This window comes from Delphinapterus leucas, chromosome 4 (genome assembly GCF_059928025.1).
Source record: "Delphinapterus leucas isolate spDelLeu-1000000601 "Yukka" chromosome 4, BTC_Dleu_Yukka2, whole genome shotgun sequence".
Classification (NCBI taxonomy): Eukaryota; Metazoa; Chordata; class Mammalia; order Artiodactyla; family Monodontidae; genus Delphinapterus; species Delphinapterus leucas.
Window position 1 is genome coordinate 34,546,471 of NC_143132.1, and position 20,527 is coordinate 34,566,997.

The window sequence follows — 20,527 nt, forward strand, 5'->3', positions numbered from 1 at the left end:
GCAGGCCAAGGTGATTGGACATTACCTGGGGAATGGCAGAGGATAAGAAACCTGATTATTTGTCGAGGGTAATAGGATATGGAAAAAACTTTTTTAACCTGTAGAAGTAAACTTTTAATGGTTGGTTAATTATATCACTGCATTTTCTTTGCACTATAGTACCTACTTAAGCACTTAAAAATGGAATGTGTATAATGATTAAATTAAGACACAATAAATTGACTATATATTTGGTTTTTGTATTAATAAAGGTCATAACCATACTGTTGATATGTAATTGTTATAACAAGACAGTTAAACTTGTGAGTCTATAACAGAAGTTGATAAAGACCATGCTAAAACACTAGGACTAACAGGTTGTGGTTGTAAGTAGCAACAAACATATTCATTCAGATCTGGAGTATTTTAAGTTTTATAGTTGGTGAGCTAAACCAAATTAGCAGGATTCTTTCTGAAACTGGGCAGTGCAGAGACGAACGTGGAAGGTCTGGTTGAAAAGTTCAGGGGAGCCTGAGAAGAGTCTGGATCAGGAAGGATTCTATGTCATGTACCATGCATCAATGCAGGTGTTTATTTTAGTCAATTTCAGGGATGCTGCTCCATGGAGAACTAAAATTTTGTCCATACATAAAACTACTAATGCTATGGTTTACCAACAACTTACTCCCATTATGTTTGGCAGATGGCTAAGGCATTCCATAGGGTTTACCCACCTCAGAGGAGGACTGTTTTTTTTTTATCAGTGATTCATCCTTCTCTTGCGAGGTGACATTATTTCCACACCACAACCTTGATAAACTTGAAGCAGTTCTGAGCCATTCAAATACTAGAGAAGCCACCAACAAGACTCACAATGTGTAAATCTGATCCATAGGTTCAGGTACCCATGCGCTCCATATTAATTAAAGGTAGGATAACACAAAAAACAAGCACAGTCCAGAAACCCCACCTTTACCAGGGCCCTCCCCCCAACAAAATAATTAACAACTAGATATAATAAAATAAGATTTCTTCATAATTCTCTTAAATTCAAGAATCCAGGTTTCACATCAAACCATTGGGTTGTTTACATTTTTCACGGCACAAATAGCCAAATAAATTCCAGGTATTGATATAAATCAATCGACCTGGATGCACAGCTGAGCAGCCCCTATCTTAGGTTATTCCAAGTATTTTTACTCTCTAGGAGAAGTGTCTACCTTTCTACCCCCAAGTACTGTTAATTTTTGTAATATTCTTAAATCTCTTTTAGGCCCCCTCATCCTCAAAGACAATCACTGGCCCTGAGCACAACTTCCCTCTGTAACTGTGTCAGTTTTCTGGTTTTTAGTCCACTTACAGTGAATGGGACTTTTCCTACTACCCAGCCTACCCCACCCCATTCCCAGCCCTGCCTTCTTCCCACTGGTTATTAACACCCTTGTTACTGTGTTTTATTTCTTTCCCAGGAAATCCATCATTCTGAGATTTCGGATCATTAATTTTGCTGTCATCTTTCCAACCACTGCATAGACGTGAACAGACACTACAAAGAACTTATTGTCTTTAGAACTTGGAACACCTAGGGCAACTCACCAATCTGGGTCTGTAGCCTATTCAGTCGCCAGCCCTCCCACTTTCCTTCCTCTAGGCAGGTGTATTGCCGAAGGAACACTGCTACTTCCAAGAACAGCCCAGAATGCAGTGGTGTTTGTCCCTTCGTGGTTACCTGTTATTATGCAAAAAAATCATTGACCCACCACTCCAAATGTAAAATCAAGCTTCTTAGAGGAAAACTGAAGGCATTGATGGGGGAATGTATGTCATCTGTGTTTGCTAATTGGATTTACTCAAAGGAAAAGTAAACTCTCCCTTAGCTTCATAACAGGAGGTAGTTTTACAACTTAGAGCAAGGTATCCCCCTAAATTAAGCTCTTACTCTCCCACAGAGACTGGGAGACAGAGACACTCTCTGCCTTTGTGATTACATTTCAAAGGAGTGGCTCCCAGGTCCTTGAGAAAGACCATGCTGGGCTGTAAAACTGGCAAGAAGCTTTTAGAAGATTTACACTTCAAAGGGGTATGAAAATAATTTATAATTATTCATTTTCTAAAGTAAATGGTCCAAGAAAAGGGAGATCAGGGGCTTAGAGACTGGAAGAAACTTGTCTAAAGTTTAGTCATGCTGAGGGAAATGTTAAGGTCTTCTTGGTTACCAGGTATCCTGCCTGGACGTTATAGTCACCAACCTGGGAGCCAGAAATGAAGGAAGACTTGACTTTAAGCTCCAGCTCTGATCTATTCAAGTAAACATCTATTCATGTAAACATAATTCAGAGAAATACTGTACATGGAGCCAGGAACACTACACCTAAGAAATAAAGTCAGTATATAAAAAAAAGTAATTTAGAAGTGGAGATCCAAAAGTTATCCACTTTGAGTAGAAAATGGAACGTGAGTCAGGCAAGGGAGCCAAATGTCAATGCGACCTCTCCTGGCTCAAGACACTACGTTCTTCTGCCATCCACAGAACACCTCGTTCACAGCATATTTTTCAAAGACTCTGCCATCAAAGTACTCTCTTTCTAGGGATGTAGTAGTCCACTGACCCAACAGCTGCATGCTCTCTGATATGAGTGTTCTTTACCTGAAAAACCCTTTCAAACATACTTTAAGTTGCTCATCTAATTCATCCTGTTTGATGTCCTCAATTTACTGAGTCTCACACATATTTTGCAAAGCTACCAAGTCTTAGAGACTGATGCTTTTTTTCCTAGGCTACCCAGGAGACAAGCACAAGTCAGCAGGGCATTTGCATGGAGTTTCCAGAGTTACTGGGGAAAACAAAAGTAGCAAACAGGTACAAGAAGTCAAGCAGAAAGTGAAAGAGAGATGCCAAACACCTCCCTTTCCTCTACCGCATTCACTAGTATACCTGGAATTAAGTCAGTTGACTGGTTTGCCATTTTTCACTACAAATATATTAAAAATATTTAATCTCAAAAGGAATGTTGAAATAGCTATTCTCCCTGCTTTCAATCCCCTCTCAATGCTGCCACTTAGCTTTTTAAAACTCAGAAATAATCTCTCAATCATTTCCTTAAAACTTAAGTGGTTCTTCCCAACTTCACAAAAATGTCACTACCAAACTCCTTCACCTAACAAAAGGGATAACATGCCCCAAACATATTTCTTCTTCCCCTTTTCACCCCAGTGGGACCTTGTGTACTGCTGCCATGTGAAAGGCACCCGCTGGAATTGTGCACTATAGTGAAAATTTCCAACACATTCCTTTCAGCTATTTCCCAACTGACACTGCACTTCCATCCTACAGAAGACATTAATCATGAACTAATATGATATTTGCAGCAAAGGGATGGAATTTTCACTGTTAGAGTCAAAGTCTCTCTTCTGATCCCTCTTAAGAGTAGAACATAACCTCGTTAGGGACTGGATATATTACACTCATCTTTTGTCCACACTGCCTACGGTATAGAGCCTGGCTCATGGTTGACCCTCAATAAGGGTGTGCCAAATAAATGAAATAAATTAACTGTGAATGAATGAGCGGATAAATGACACTATGGAACAACTAGTTAGAATTAACTTAAAGCTCTGGAAAAGAGAAATGCAAATGTGTACTCTAAGGGATCAGATTAATGAAGTTAACTGGTATTAATGAACCACAGATTCACCCTACACAGACAAACAAAACACTTATATGTATCCATGGAAAAAATGACACAATACTAAGGATTCTTTTATCTTATTCTACTTTGGGAAGCAGGAAAGTACATTCCATTTCTTGAAATCACTTTCCCTGACAATTTTTTTTCAGTCAGTTGTACAGATTGATCTTCATCACTTTTAGCCTTGAAATGATAAAAAGGGTGGAATATAAACAAAGAGCTGCCTGCACAATATTTAGGTGGAGAACATTCATCAGTGTGAACAGCCCTAACTTAAAAGCAGTAAGAAGAGTATTCCCCCAATTCCCAAGTATAGTTCTTAGCTTTAATGAAAAAGAGACAATTAGAACAAAGGCACTTGCTCACTTCAAGTCACAATTCATCAAGCTGTCAAAGACAATAAAATGCTACACACCTAATCTTTCCTGTTAACCATAATGTAGGCAATGCAATTACACTGTTGCAGCAAATTGGCAAGAATTAGAGGAAGAATTAATGTAAAAACCTTGTGAAATTTTCTGTTCCAGTAAATGGTGTCATTCATATTTAAAAATCTGGTAAAGAAATAAGTATTAAGTGAATTAGCAATAAATACTTCTTTTTAGGCCCATTTTCTTGTTCAAAAGTATTAGAGATTTTTTTAACTATATAAGCAAGGAAAAATTAATTCATACCACCAAAGCCATCTAATTTTAATAAAAACAAAAGATAATTTTAGGTGAAATGGAACGTAGCAGTACAAACACTCAGTAATACATAGAAATGCAAGAGGACAGATAAATTTAATCTCAAAAATGGTCAAAATGCTTTCAGTGGACTTCTTTCATAAACAGTAGATCCATATGCACACAGAAGAGGAAACTAAGCTGATTACAAAATTATATGGTTAACTATAAAGAGTATTTTCTAAATGACTCTCTATTTTCCAAACTCAGCTCGTGGCACTATAAGAAATACAGAAAAATAAAGCAAAGCCCCCACCCTTTAAAGGTACAAACGTTAATTGAGGACTATAAATGCCAGCCCAAGGATTAAAAAGATGCAGAGAAGTCGTGTCTGATCTAGAGGAGCTCACAATCCCCTGAGGAATGCTGTGGATAAACTAATCATTGCTGTTTATACTTTACTGTTCATGTATGCCAAGAAAATGGAGGACACGTATTTTTCATGTCAATCTTATCTTGCTTCAAAAGTCTCCACCTTGGTGCATAACAGTGATGAGACTGGTTCTTCAAGTTTGCTTGACAGTCTCATTTTAACTTATTAATTATTCAGCTAATGCAAAGTTTAACCCCTATCATGCTGTTTCTCCTACTTCCACTTCTGTTTCTTAAGAAACCAATGCGTATATTGAGGGGTGGAGCTTGCAAGATTCCCAAGATTTGGACACTCTCCAATCTGCATCTTGTCTTCTGAATCCTGGCTGCTCTGTGCTGTGGGTTCACCAAGCTCAGTTCCCCTTTGCTTTCTCATCAACACCTTGATCCTTGTTGCCATTTGGGCTCTCCCTATGTTCTTCTTATAGCCTTGGCCATGTATGTACTTTGTCCCACCAGATCAAGCTTTCCTAAACATCCTCCCCCAAGCTCATAAGCCAGCAGTATCAGTCACCTTCATCCTTCCAAAATCATGGAGGGATGTTTCTATTTACCCCTTCTGCACACACACCCAAACTGTCACTAGCTCCAGCTCTCTCTGTCTCTGTCTCTCTCTGCTTGTTCAAATAGAACATACATCCATTTCTACTCTGATGTAGCTACCCCATGTTGAATTCTCATTTTAAATTCCAAATAGGAAATAGAACAAAACAGCACTCCTTCCCTTTTTTTTCCCCTCAACAAAATACTCTCTTACCTCTCTCCTATCTATACTATAAAACCTATACTTCTTTAGAGGAAAAGAAGATCTCTCTTATACTATTTTCTGTCACCAGATACATACCATATGTTATATTTTTCTTATGTTTCTTCCAGGGGGCATAAAGCCACATACTTTAGCCCTAATTATGGACAGATTTTAAGAAGAGGAAATAATTCTTTCCAGTAAGCAAAATACATACAGAAATTCCTCACAAGTATTATCCCTGTTAGACCATAATTTTATTACAATATGGTATAGGAAGATAATGTTAACACTGTGAAAGCATAAATAAGAAAGATTAGCTTAATTTAAGAGACTAAAGAAGGTTTGGAAAAGAGGGCAGTTGACTACAATGGTAAAGATAAGTTGAATTTTCAAAAGTTGAAATGACAAATACTAAAAACCAAAAGATCTACTTACATTTATACAAATGTATTTATTGACCAACAAAACATAAGAGTTCTGTCGTAGACACAGATATGTGCTTTCCAGAGGCACCTCTTCAAGAATGAACTTGCTGTTAAGCTACGGCATATTGAGCAAGTAGCCTTCAGCTCTTAGCTCCTTCAGGGTGTGCCCCAGTTTCAGAAGTAACACCGTTTTGAGTGCATGTTTATTGCTGAGCAAGGTGAGGGTATGAAGTCCCAGGAATTTTGGCCTGATATGACACTCTGATGAGCATTACTCACTCTAGAGCTCCCTGCCAATTCATCTAGGGCTTTATGGGGCCCACACTGCAATTCAACTCTTTCAAGGTCAAGTTTTGCCTCCTCCTTTTCCTTTCACAGAAGTTGATCCTTAATAAACACTTTGCACCCCAAGCTCTATCTCAGCTCCTGGAGAACCCAGAAGTACGGTCTATGAAAGTAGGCCAAAAGATGGAGCTTTGGGGCTAGATGACTCAGCAACCTGTAGGCAATGAGGGTGCCATCACTAGTGGTAGGTCAAGAACATTCCTCCAACAAGGTGGCAGTCAATGTTTTACCAGGGTTAATCAGAAGAGTATCCCAGGGAAGGGGGAATAAATTAGCACAGGTAAAGATCAGGCATTGCAACTTACAGAGAAACTTGTAAAGATAACAGGATAGTCTGGCTATGGCTAAGAGCCTTCATGCTCCATTTGGAAAGATAACAAGCAGCAGAGGTAACAAGGAACCCAAAACCAAGTATGAAAGCCAGAGGTCTGCGTGGCTGCCTACAAAGATGCTCTTATCATCTGTATGACATGATAGAAAAAGCCAAAGACAAGTCCAGGACCTAATAGACCAAGTGGTTAAGTGTCCAATAACAAACAAGGTGAAATGCCAAACTGAGGCAAGTCAGTTACACCATGGACAGGGCTCTGAATAGGAAATCCTAGGATGCTGACACGTGAGATGGAGCTGCTGTTTGAGTATATATGAAGTAGATCCTATGGTGCAAGAGGTACACTGGGATAGATGTGATGCGGCCCAGATCCTCCATAAAGACATGACCTGATGTGGGGAGTATGCTCTGCAGACACCCTCCAGTTATCATCCACACTGGCTGCTAAGTGAGGAGGGGTATAAAGTTTAGACAGTTCAGCCTGATGCACATCACTCTGACAAGTGACCTTGCTCCAGAGCCCCTTGTTGGTTTGTTCTAAGTGTGTCTAGTTTGTTTTACCTTCTCCTTTGCCCAAGCTTGCCTCTTTCCCTTTCCTTTCACAGAGTTCTCTCTCTCATATACATCTTGAATCCCAAACTCCATCTTAAAGACTGCTTCCAGAGACACCATATTGTAACTCAAACTGTTCAAAGAGAAATTGTAGTACCAGTATTAACATACAATTAGAAGGTATTTGTTGGGGGGCAGGTTGTTGCCTATAGATAATTGTTAATGACTATTTGATAGGAAATATTTGAGGTGAATTTCTGCACTTCTAAGAGAATTTTTGTCATCTGTAAAACTATCCAATTCCTTGTAGGTTCTCAATCTCGGAAATTTCCCTGGTGAAATCTGAAACTGCCCTCCTCACCCCAGACAAGGAAGGCATGGAGAGACTGAAGAAACAGGCAGCCACTCCAGATTGGTAGGCGGCAGTTTTAACAAGCACAGGAACTTACTTACAGGCCTTGTCTTGGGTGGCAGCAAGATGAGTAGATCTCCACACCTGCCAGGATCTTAGTTTATGTAGAGGCCTTAACTGGGTTCACTAACATATACTGTCCAGATTGTCTCAGCACACATTGTTCTCTCGAGGCCTCATCCATGAAAATAGCTCCCGCTGTAGAAACGTTACCGACCTTCCCGAGTGGAGCCCCACCAAGGGTCCACCTAACCGGTGTCACTGGAACCAAGAGAATGAGACTGAGTTCGGTTCAGAAGCAAAGGAAAGCTTTGTTTTTTGATCAAAGAATGGAGAGGCGCAAGCTCACGCTCTGTAGCATATGCTCTCTGCCGGACTCCGGGCTCTATGGGCGGGGCTGCTTTATCTGCAGGGATGAGACACAGTTCTCGCGAGTCCTGCACAGTCGTGTCGCTCACGGCACCTCATAATGAAGCGCCTAGAGCGGTGTCTCTGCACACGGCCCGCCCTCCACCGCCGTCTCAATTGGCGGTGTTGTGCGCAGTGCTCTGCGCATGGCCCACCAAGTCCATGTATCAGGTGCAGCGGTTCTGCCCTGGAAACTCTGATCCAACGTGTTAGGTGCACGGCTTCTATACACAGCCTGCTACAGGCAAGTGAAACTAGACTAAGCACTAAGAGAAGAGGTTAGACCTTATCACCTAGAGTCCATCTTATTTTTCCCAGGGACCCCAGTGGACTTTGCTGGTGACAGAAGTGGCAGGCAGAATATACATTTCAAGGATGGGAGAGGGTGACGAGTCTCTGATGGGCCAGGTCCAGCTGGTGAGTCAACCACAGTCAGGTCCTCCCAACGACCTCATCCAACATTCCAACGCTCTTATGATCTCACCCACCTCCTTCTTCCTTAACGTGCCCCAAGAGGTCAGCAAGGGGTTTCACTAGCCTGGAGGTAGCTCGTTTGGCAGCCATCTGGCTGCAGTGGAAGCAGATGCCCAAGCAACAATCTAAGCATATGCGAGAGAAAACGCAGATTAAGATAATGATTTCTGATATAAGTAACAAATTTTTCAACCGAAAGACCCATGATCCAAAACCACTGATTTACTAACTCCTCTATGCCTTCTCTGCCCCAGGCCGGGGTGGGGCAGGGTGAGGAGTTTTGGGGGGCTGGATCACTTAGAGCGTTCACTTGTATCCAGATTAATCAGGTATGAACATACGCTGTTTGGATAATGGCATAGATGCCTCCCTGTGAGGCAGTAATAATGTCCCAGGCCATTCTGTTTTGGGGGACAGCTTTTCTCATTAGAGACGTTTCAGTGTTCATTAAGGACAGGCTTTGCCAGCTATCATTTGAGGCAGGCTGGGTGAATTTAGTAAGGACTTCTATGTGTGCTATAACATCCTCCAGGCCCATGAAAGTATCAGTGGAAAACACATTACTTTCTCAAGTCCGTAGTCTTGAAACAGCAGTTAGCGTGGGAATGGTGGGCAGAAGGTACATTCCAAGGACAGAGGAGGGGGTAAGGAGCCTCCTATTGCCTTGGTCCATCCCACAGGTCAACATGCAGTCACGCCCTCTTGATGACTTCCTCAAACATTTTTCCAAGCCCCCAAAACAAAATATTGTACCATAAACTTCCATTTCAATTGTCCTTTATGGAGTGCTTCTGTCTTTGGTTCAGTCTTACTATTCTGTGCTCATTCTTAGTCTGAAAATTGGCAAACATTTGGATTCTCTCGTGTACCTGAACTAAGTACCATAAAGTTCACCTTTGTAACATATATAATGGATATGAATTGACTGAGATAGAGTCATATGAAGAGTATGAAGAGTAATAATAATTATCTCAGAGCCATTCAGTCTAAACATCTTATTTAGGGTCCAACAAAGGAAGTCATGAAATTGGACAATATGAGGAAGGGAATCAATGTAGAAAGAAAAAAGAGGACGTCTATGGACTTTCAGCATTAAAATGTCAGGGAGATAAAGAGGAACTGAGGATGAGCCACCAATGAAGGAAAGGAGAAGCAATGGAGAATGCATGCCATGGGCCCTGTGAACAAAACTCCTTATGAAGGAGGGAAGAATCAACTGTGTAAAATCCTTCTGAGAGATAAATTAAGACGAGAATACAATTAGTAACTGGATTTTGGAGTGTGGAGATCACTGGTGGCCTTGACGGAGGGTTTTTATGGTGTGACAGGGTCAACATACTGATTGAAATGGGTATAAGAGAGAATAAGAGAATACAAAATAAGGTTACATCTGTAAACAATGCCTTTTAGAATTTTTGTTACAAAGAGGGCAGAGAAGTTGGAAAGTTGCTGAAGATAAAATGCGGAAAAACATTTTTAAAAAGAATGGATGAAAAGATGCAATTAAAAGGACTCTAGGCTCCCTTTTAACTTCAAGATTCAACATCATGATCATGTGAAGAACAGCAATGCAAATGCATTATTCTGCCTTACTGGGTCAATATTTTTTTCCATATAGAGCTTTTACCAAAGATTTAACACGTAAATGTCATTAAAAAGTATTCCTGGGCTTCCCTGGTGGGGCAGTGGTTGAGAGTCCGCCTTTCGATGCAGGCGACACAGGTTCGTGCCTGGGTCCGGCAGGATCCCACATGCCGCGGAGCGGCTGGGCCCGTGAGCCATGGCCGCTGAGCCTGCGCGTCCGGAGCCTGTGCTCTGCAACGGGAGAGGCCGCAGCAGTGAAAGGCCCGCGTACAGCAAAAAAAAAAAAAAAAAATTCCTATTTTTCAGTCAAGTACTTTAAATTATGATCCACTCTCTTAAACACCTGCTCACTTCAAAACAGCTCATTGTTAAACACCCAAGTTAACTTACAATCTCTTAACAGGTTAAACACGAGCACTTAACTCCTAAAGTATATTAGCTACAAATTGAACATTAAGTAAAAAGCACTCAAGGCTATTTAAGGCTTTAGTGCCTTCTTATAAAGGTATGGTATTTGCAATTAGATATGATTTCCATTAGTTATTATGGAAATAATCCACAGAACAATGTTCCTAATTGGTATTATAATAAAATGCTTCTCTTTGGAGCAAGAGTGGAATCAAGGCAAAGATGTGGATTAAAGTAAATGGCTCCCTTACCTTCCGGGACCATTTATTTTTGTCTCTCTCTGGTTATTTGGCCAGGAATAAGCAGGGACCCTGGAATGCAGGTTATATTTAGTTGACCCTCTCTATCAGTAGCTGTTTGCTTTGGGAGGCAGGTGAGTGTCTGAATATCAGCTGCACCCACTGCCAGAGTAAGCAGACATCTAAGTACTCCTTTGGTTCCTGGCAGTAATTGCATTACCACTTTCCTCTCCAATTCCTTGCCCCGCTGTCCAGAGATGAGTTCTAAATGCCCAGGGCTCAAGGTGAAGAGACAGAAGCTAAGGCAAAGAGTTATCCCAATATCCAGTGAATTTGTATTGTTAACAATTTAACTTTTCAAAGGATTTTAGAGTAAAGCAATCGGCTCTCTGCTGGAGTTGGGCAGGACATAAGGCTGAGACTGCTGAATCAATATGTGGAAACCTGACTGACAACTCAGGTAATTTGGTGCAGGAGTTTGGACAACAACTGGAGATAAATTACTTAACACAGTCAGGAACCAAAATTGTGTTCAGAAAGAGACGTATTTTCCTGAGAGAAGTGAGGAGAATTGTACTGACAGGGAAGTGATGGGAAGTAATTATTTCATATGCAACTGTATAAGTTCTGATGAATATCTTTGAATTGTCTTTGTGGAAGGGTAGGCAAGTATTGTGAAATATATGTAAATTAAACTGTGATACAAATTCCTCCTCTTTAAAGTATGTAACTTTAGAACAGTTAGGGCTGAAATATAGAAAGATGCTTATTTTGTGGAGAGAAAACTGCAGTATAAAAAGTTGTATTTTTATCTCTCTAAATCATGACGCAATCCTTTTAGAATTCAATTTGACTTATGACAAACTGTAAAATACTTTATATAAAGTTTATTTGTATTTTTAACTAGCTTGTATTGGTGTGCTAAATAAAGTTTCTTCCCCTCCTCCCAAACTAATACCTCCCTATAATGTAATATACTCAGTAGTTGCAAAATCCAAGATGAATAGATCTAGCTACCTTACCAGCCCTAGAATATGTGCAGTTAAAAAGGAAGGAGGATGCAGAGAAGGGCAAACTCAATTGATTATTCACTGCTGTAGTCACTGCCAATCAAGAGGATGCTCCTGTTTTCACATGTGTGAGCAAACAATGTTTGAAAGCGTTACTTCATTTCTGAATTGCTTCAGTAAAGACTCTTAAGTGCCTTCCAGGGTGTAGCCGAGATTTGTTTTTGGCTTTTCAGATTTCAATTCCCCTTTCTAATACAATCTATATATCCTTTTGAGGAATTACCTTCTCCAGTATGTTCTGCTGTTGCCATACTCAATAGATGACATGCTATATGAGCTAGGCCAATCAGATGCTTCCTCTTGAGCAGAAGGACAAAGACACCACATGTAATTGGAATCTATCCCATTCTAACAACCATGACTCACCCAGATTATTACTCTTCCTAGGCTCTTCTTGTTCTGGCTTCCTAGCCTCTGGAACTACTTGACCTACTCATTTCCAATGCTCATACCCAGTGTCCCATGAATTTTTTAACCTCCATTATTTCCTCAATCAATTCTCTTTTGCTTAATTTAACCAGAGTTGATTTCTGTTGTTTGCAGTTAAATATCCAAAAATTTATACACAGGATAATAACTGGCTGGCCCCAATGCTGATAATTCTACTGGGTATTATGCCACCATCCTAGCTCTCCATGAACATACATGGGTGGGTGTGTATAAGAAATCTCAATGTGAGCTGTTCAACACATGTTACATCTTGCCCACTTCTTTTAATGTCTTTAGCAATTTGTGCATATGGCTATGATACCAAAACTGATCTTTTTCCTTGGCATTCTTTCTTGATGAAATTGATCAACAAGGGTACAATACCAAATACCTAGGAATTAGCCTTTATACCTCCCTCCCCTTCACTACCTTTATCCAGTACCTTACCAAGTCTTAATGATTATAATTTCTAAATACTTCTCAGGTCTGTACGTATAACTCCATCTCTACCACCACTGCTCTGGATGATTATCATTTCTCTCCTGAGCTACTGCAAGAGCTGCATGAAAGGTGTGCTTATAATTATTTGTGTCCCTTTACAATCTATTCTCCACATAAAGCCGGCAGAATAACCTTAATGAAATAATAATTTAAACATTTCACACTCTGCTTTAAACACTTCAGTAGCTTCCCAGAACTCTTAGGACAATGTCCAAAATCCTTAATATATCCTTCAAGCCAAGTATTCTGACATTCCTCACTCAGCCCCTTACCTCACATAAAATGTGTAACCTGGTCACGCTGATCTTTCAGCTCCAGGAAGGAGCTATGTTTCCTCCCATTACAGGGTCTCTGTACTTACCTCTACACATTTTGCCTTTTCTAATTAAATCTTAAGAATCCTTCAGATTAGCATCCTTCAGATAGTGTTTCATGTCCCCAGAAACACTTCTCATCCTCACTAACTAGATCAAATCCCTCTAGTATAGACTCTTCAGAATCATAAACCTTTCTTGACACCACTTATCTCAGACACACTTGCATTGTAGGATTATATGATTATCACTTTTCCCCCTCTCCCAACAATGAAATCTAAGCTACATGAGAGCAAGGACAAAATCAATGGTTTTCATCATTGTTTCACCAGAACTAAGTGCAGTGTCTGACAGATGTTAGGCACTTGGTAATGGATGAATAAGGCCAATATTCTCTGTGAAAGTACGAATTCCTTGAATTCTCTGTGGAAATATGAACTAATGTCTGACACAAGTGCTCAAAAACTGATTGGGTTCTTCCACACTCGGGTTCAGTAAAGGAATTGCTGACCTTAACAACTGATGAAGGTTATAAACATTTTCTTTATCACTCAAGGTCAGGTACACATTTTGATCATAATCTGATATTGCATAATTTAAAAAAAAATTATTCTCAGACTCCCTTTGAACAATCAGATTCAACATGCCAGGCATGGTAGTAGATCATCTTTCATCAACAGTCCATGATATTGTTTTCTGACAGAGAACATTTCCCAAGAACTGAAATCATGTACTTCCAAAGAACATTTAACTTTTCCATTAACAGAGTACTTTATTTGAAATGCTTATTAATAAACTCAAGATATTTAAACAAAACCCTAAATTAAATATCAACCCAAAGCCAATTAACTCTCATACATGTGCCTTTGATTTTCTGGTGACAACCTAAAGTATAGATTCAGACTCAAATCCAGTACCAAAGTCCATGATCCTCCCAAGGACTTGATAAGACTCACTTGGTCTGCTCTCATATTTGCAGGGTTTCCCCTGGTTCTCAGATGCTGACTGGTGTTGGCAATTGTTTCTGACTGAAGATGAGCCACTTTTCCTATATAAGTGTTCCATTCTGAAAGTGTTCCAGATGTTCCATTCTGGAAAAAAATATTAAATCTTATGCCTAAGGGGCATAAGCATGCTTTCAGAAAACAACTATATCATCATTCCCATCTCTTGTCAATTCAAACCTGTCCTGTTGAACTACTTATTTCTAACCTTTAGATGAAATAGAATGTAGACATATGCCTTTTCTCATTATTCTTAGATAATAAAATGGTTTTACTCTGGAAGTGCTGACAGTCATCTTCTGACATTTGAAGCTGAAGAAGGAAGCCAAAACCAAGAGAAAGAAGTTGAAAAATAGAGAGAACGTTTAGTCCATGGTGAAATTTTTTAGCCGAAGATCACATTGTGCTCAGATCTATTCAATTATGTGAGCCAATAATGTTCCTCTTTTACTTACTTCAGCTTGGTGTTTTAGTTCTATGCATAACTGACATATGATCTGCCAAGCGTGCCCAAGAAAGATTTCCCCCAGGTGGCTAACTGCTCGCTGGTACGTGGTGCTTAGAGATACCTTACTCCCAGCTCCAAAAACACAAATCCACTCACTGAGGAAACACAGACAGTGCTGTCTGTTCTAAAAACTCAAAGAAGACCACTAGAGGTAACAGAGTTTCCTGTTCTGATTTCTTCACTTCCTCAACCTTGACAGTGAGGAGATCTTTTGATGCTGCCCTGTGATTATTTTGAAACACTTAGGCCTACTCCTCCGAAGACATAAGGACATAATTGCTATCAGCTACATGCAAACCTACCTGGGATTTCCTACATGACATTGATGTTAAAGCTCCTTGTCAAGATGAAACCTACATCCTAATATCCTGGTGAAGAGGGCACAGACAATTGGAAAAATTGTAGAAGAAACTAAGGCATTGAGGATGAGGAACAGGAGGATGAGGAGAGAAAGAAGAGATGTCAGAGAAAGAGATGGTTTCCAAATGCCCATTTAACCTAGGCACGCCCCGTGTAGATGGAAAGGTGACAGTGTGAAAAGGAAAGAATGTTTTGTATCATCTATCAGCCTCCATGTGCTTTCCTTTTTATGAAAAATAAGACTGTATTCCCTCTGCTAACAGATTGCTCATACAAAGCCTTTCGAATTGTACAAGATAGAGCAAAGCAGATAGAAAATGAACACTCCTGGAACTTGTTTAAATATTTCTTCTCCATTCTTTCAGCCTTAAGTCCTATTTTTGGCTCCCCTTGGGGGTGCCTTTCCTCTCATATAATAAATCAACAACTATATCTAAATGCCATATATATACACACAAACATATATATGTAATTTTCTCCGGTGAAACCTTAAAATGGAAAGAAAAATACCAGGTGTGCATATATATACATGCACATACATACATATATATACATATGTTATGTTTACTTTTTCCAGTTGTCCATCATAAAATCTGTGCCAGAATCTGTACTTGGTCCAGCATATGAAGGACCCACTTCTCTATGTCTTAGATAAATTTCTTCTTGTTCATCTACTTTTATAACACTTCCTCTCTACCCCTCCCTGCCTCTCAGAATTGCTGTGCAATTGGAAACTGTACTAGAAAGTGTACTAAGTTAGCACTTCATTGTTGCTTTTAAATACAATAATTATTTATGAATAAAATTACTATACATACATAGAGTGAGCATTATATAGCTGAAGATTTTACAGATTCTAAAGCAACTCCTTCCCAAGTAGCAGTAGAGATGTAAATTACTTTCAAATACAGATACCACAAATTCAAAAAAACTTGGAGTGGGAAAAAGAGCAATGGGGATATATTGTCTGCCCTGTGTCTAGAGGGCAGTTGTTTTCTCCCCATTTGCCAAGGAGAGAAGTGAGCTGAAAAGAAGTGCTTACCCAAAGCTGCCATGGTTATGTTAATGCTTTTGGAATTTTTCCAAAGACTTTAACCAAATATTCAATCCATAACAAGTATTCCCCGTGGCACCGTTGAAGCATGCTGCAGTTACACATTATAAATGAAAGCCAAATCACACACTTATGTAAAATGACTGGTACAGCAGAAAAACAAGTTATGTATTTAATAAGCAATCTCAAGCTTGTGATGCAGTGAAACCCACTTGTAATTTCTTTCAAAGTTTTTTTTTTCCCTGCACACACTATTCATTTCTGAAGCTCTCTACAAGGCTTTTATAAAAATCAACCTAGCCAATATACCATCACTCCAATTTTCTTTGCCCATTGCTTTGAAAAACTGTACTCCCATTCACGAATATTAGTCATATCAAAATGCATGAAATGTGGTTGTACGGCATTCCTTGAAGCATGGTTTTTACTTATAAAATATGTATGTTAAGAAAGAAGCCTTCAACACGTGCTTACACTCCATGTAGTAGGCATGCTTTCTGTATTTATAACCTGTGGGATACTTTTACGTACAAAAGCCATTCATCTGAATTTTGTCTACCAAATGAAGGTTGTTATAGTTCCTCACATTGACATTACCCATAATTCTGATTGCCTTAATGAAGTAGCATAATGGGCATTTTTGCCAATTAAACATAAGGTTTTTGTTAAAAATGAAAATACTGGATGTAGCAGTCAATTCTGAAACAGACGAACCTGAAATTCTGCCAGCATATTTAAGCTGTCCATTTAAAGATGAAACTATCCATTGTTGCTTTCAGCAGGCCCTTTACTAGCTGGGTTCCCTCTCTACTGAATTTCTTCATTAATTTCTATGACATTTTACTTTCCTTTAATTAGATAATTATCTAATTCCATTTGAGCTATTTGTAAATGTGTTTTCATGCATCCAACTCCTCAGAACACATTGTTTTCTATCAGAAAGGGAAAAAATATTATATTTATAATTAGTTACCCCATGGAACAGTGTTATAAGAAATTTTTCTCTGATCAACTTTGATTGAAAAGAAAGCAAGTCAGTATTTTGCCAGTGAGTGCATATTGGCTTAGGTTTTCAGTGTATTTTTGATTTATTTTTAACCTTGGTTTTCTGTTTGAGCCAGAAAAGATCATCTTCTTCTGAGGATTTTTCTCCTCTTTTGCTGATTAGCTATAGAATGAGGAGAAGCACCTGAGGGGCCACATGAAGAAGGATGCTAAGCGGTTTACAAGACTCAGTAATTAATGACTATTTTTATCACAAAGAATATAGACTGGCTTCTTCCATCTATCTAAAACTCAATGTAAGCCCCTATAAGCCTCAATGCAGCATAATTGGTGCAACAGAGCTGAAAATGAGATGGAGGATATAATGCAGCTTCCTGCCTTTAGCTGAAATGGAACAGTAGAAGCCCCTGGCAGCCTCCAATGTGTTTGCCACTAAGATTTGAAGACAGCCAGCTGTTTAGTGTTCCTTGTAAAGCCCACATCACTGTTTACGTCCTTAAATAGAGTTCAAATGTTTTAAATAATGATATTTATGAGAATGATTTACTATGGTAAACAATGTACTTCTCAGCCTTTTGGCTCTAATTGGGTGTTTTCTCTGATTAGGAGTAATCATAGACTGTGTACTTGTATTAGTTTTTATTCTGACCACACTGTGCTTAAAATGTGCTCTCAAACCTCTTGGGATGAACAAATGGGTTTTGCTTTCTCAGTGCTGTTATTAAAAAAACCCACTCTGCTGTAAATCATAATATGCTAATAATAGGTCTGAGGACTCAACTGGGAAAATGCAAAAAGCTTCACATTCCTGAAGGCATGCTAAGTGAGACCACAATAAGTGCTGGATAATGTGTTTGTTTTAGATGTGTGACCATCCCCTCTACAGCCTGGAGAGCACTGTTTTGTCCAAACCAGCCATAATCACAAAATAAGCTCTTGGTAGTTTTCTACAATATGACTGGAAAGAACACTGGAAACAGAAAAAGCAAACAAAGGGAAGGGCTGGGAATACCTTCCAGAAAATTCTAAGACAAGCCAGGGTTATTTTCAGCCACCTCCTTGAATAGCACCTAAGCATTTCACTCATGTTCTTCCTCACAATGCTGGCACCACCTACTGTAAAAACAAAAAGACCGGTTTCTTCAAAAAAAAGCTATATTTGGAGACCCATTAACAGCATCCTCTATGAGTATTATATAACAGCTGAATGCCACCTCTCTGTGGATATCAAAAATTAGAAGGTTTTTTCTAAAAGCATCTCTTGAAGGTATGGCAGGTATCCAGAATTCAAAAGATTCATTGTAAAAGCCAAATGGATTCGGATTAATCAGGAATATGGTTAGAGTTAACACAATAACAGAGATAAATCCAATGGGACAGAGAAACCAGTTGGAGTTCAAATCTTTTAAGAATTACTATAGGGACTTCCCTGGTGGCGTAGTGGTTAAGAATCTGTCTGCCAACGCAGGGGACACAGGTTTGATCCCTGATCCGGGAAGATCCCACGTGCCGCGGAGCAACTAAGCCTGATGTGCCACAACTACGGAGCCTGCACTCTAAAGCCGGAAAGCCACAACTACTGAGGCCCTGTGCCACAACTACTGAAGCCTGCATGCCTAGAGCCCGTGCTCTGCAAGAAGTCACCACAATGAGAAGTCCATGTGCCGCAACGAAGACCCAACGCAGCCAAAAATAAATTATTTTTTTTTAAAAAAGCATTACTATATAGAGCAGGGGTCCCCAACCCCCAGACTGCAGACCAGTACCAGTCTGTGGCCTGTTAGGAACTGGGCCACACCGCAGGAGGTGAGCAGCGGGCTAGTGAGCAAAGATTCATCTGCCGCTCCCCATCGCTCTCATTACCGCCTGAACCATCCCCCCCCATGCCCCATCTGTGGAAAAACTGTCTTCTATGAAACCAGTCTCTGGTGCCAAAAAGGTTGGGGACCGCTGCTGTAGATGATAAAATTCTGTTAGGATGAGAGTCTAAAATACTACCTATTCCATTACCCCATGACATATAACAGGAGGGTTTCACTGTGAGACAGTCTCCTGAAAGACACTGTGTACTCCCCAGTTCACTGCTGCAAGAGTGCTTAGTAGGGAAACAAGTTCATAAGGAGCTGTGAGGAAGGTCCAAGAACAACTCCAACTGTTGAATGAAAAACAGAATGAAACAAAAGGAAAATCTGAATTTGCTCATTGCAAACAAAACATTCATCATAAAAGAACAGATTGGGTATCTATCTCTTATTTCATGTTGAGTCTTCTCACAAGGTTAAAGACTTTGGTAATCTGAATTGTACAGTTTCCTATGATAAAGATATGAGCACACCAAATGTTATTCCCTTTAAACATAAAGCTGAATCAAGTTACAGCATCTAGGCAGTATTACAGAGGTGATGCAGCATAATGCTCAAGATTGCTGGACTCCAGAGCTAGATTGCCTGGAAGTGATTCTTATTTCTACCAGTTTTCAGCTGTGTAACCTTGGGCAAGTTCTTCACTTAATCTGTAAAATGGGGATAATAGTACAAACTACCTCAACAGATTATTGGGATGATTCAATGAGTTAATATATAGAAACGCAGTACTATTTAATAAATAAGTAAATAGAAGCCCAAATATGTACATCACTTTTCCAAGATCACATACTTAGGAAATAGTGAGGGCAGGACACGTATCCTGTGATTCTGACCTGTACTTCACTGAGAGGCCCACACTGGCTTGATGAAAGTACTGATGATTTTGGTGAGAGTGGTTCTGGTGATGGGAGTACAAGTAAATGTAGGAACAAGTAATTAGGAGAGGAAGATGCAACCTAGATTCTGAATAAGCAAAATGAAGGAGGAACATTGAAAGGATTAGAAGATCAAAGGAAGGTGATGAAATATTCCACAGCGGTGTCTGTCTGCCCAGGTGCTTGACTGGAACTATTATATATTAGATGAGGCGCTTATACTAAAATAGATGTGAACAACTGGTTCAGGTGAACAATATACAACTTATATTTGTACTTAGTTTTTTCCTGCCCTACACATCTATGCTACCTTTCATGCATGGTCCTGAAAAACTGCTAATTCCTCAGTCTCATCCAACTAGGGAATACAATCCTGTGACGGGCTAGTCACTCTCCTTCAAACACACCTGGATTCCTTTTAAGAAGATTTTCAATATTATAAAGAAGTGGATATTACAATTGCCTTCTTCATAATTGTTTAGTTTCATGAGCTCTACATACTGTCAGAAAGCTACTGGCTATTCTGTATAAGAATGCTGATTATATTGAACATAATGCCATATATTTGATTTATTTGCCCTTCCAAAAAATCATTTCCATCAAACACTGTCTGTGACAGAAGTACCTCTTTTACTGTTTATATTCTCCAATGTCACATGGAATGTTTTGAAAATTTTTTTTCAAAGTTTGGTACTTCTGCATCCAATTTAAAATGATTTCCTCACTGGATAACCTTGGTTACATCTGACTCAGAACAATTCTTTACATTTTCTATAGGATTATCATACTATTACATGATTCTGTTGCTACAATGCTATTGCATTAAACTCATAATGCACCCCAGAGAGCAT

General features: G+C 39.5%; 1 long non-coding RNA gene across 1 annotated transcript in view; it reads right to left on the reverse strand.

Annotated features, from left to right (window-relative positions):
- LOC149749295 (uncharacterized) overlaps positions 1-6,336 on the reverse strand; it is a 231,304-nt gene extending 224,968 nt beyond the window's left edge. The window contains exon 1 of the long non-coding RNA XR_016392973.1: positions 5,949-6,336. This is a non-coding gene — a long non-coding RNA (uncharacterized LOC149749295). The remainder of the gene's footprint in view (positions 1-5,948) is intronic.
- Between the last annotated feature and the right edge of the window lie 14,191 nt (positions 6,337-20,527).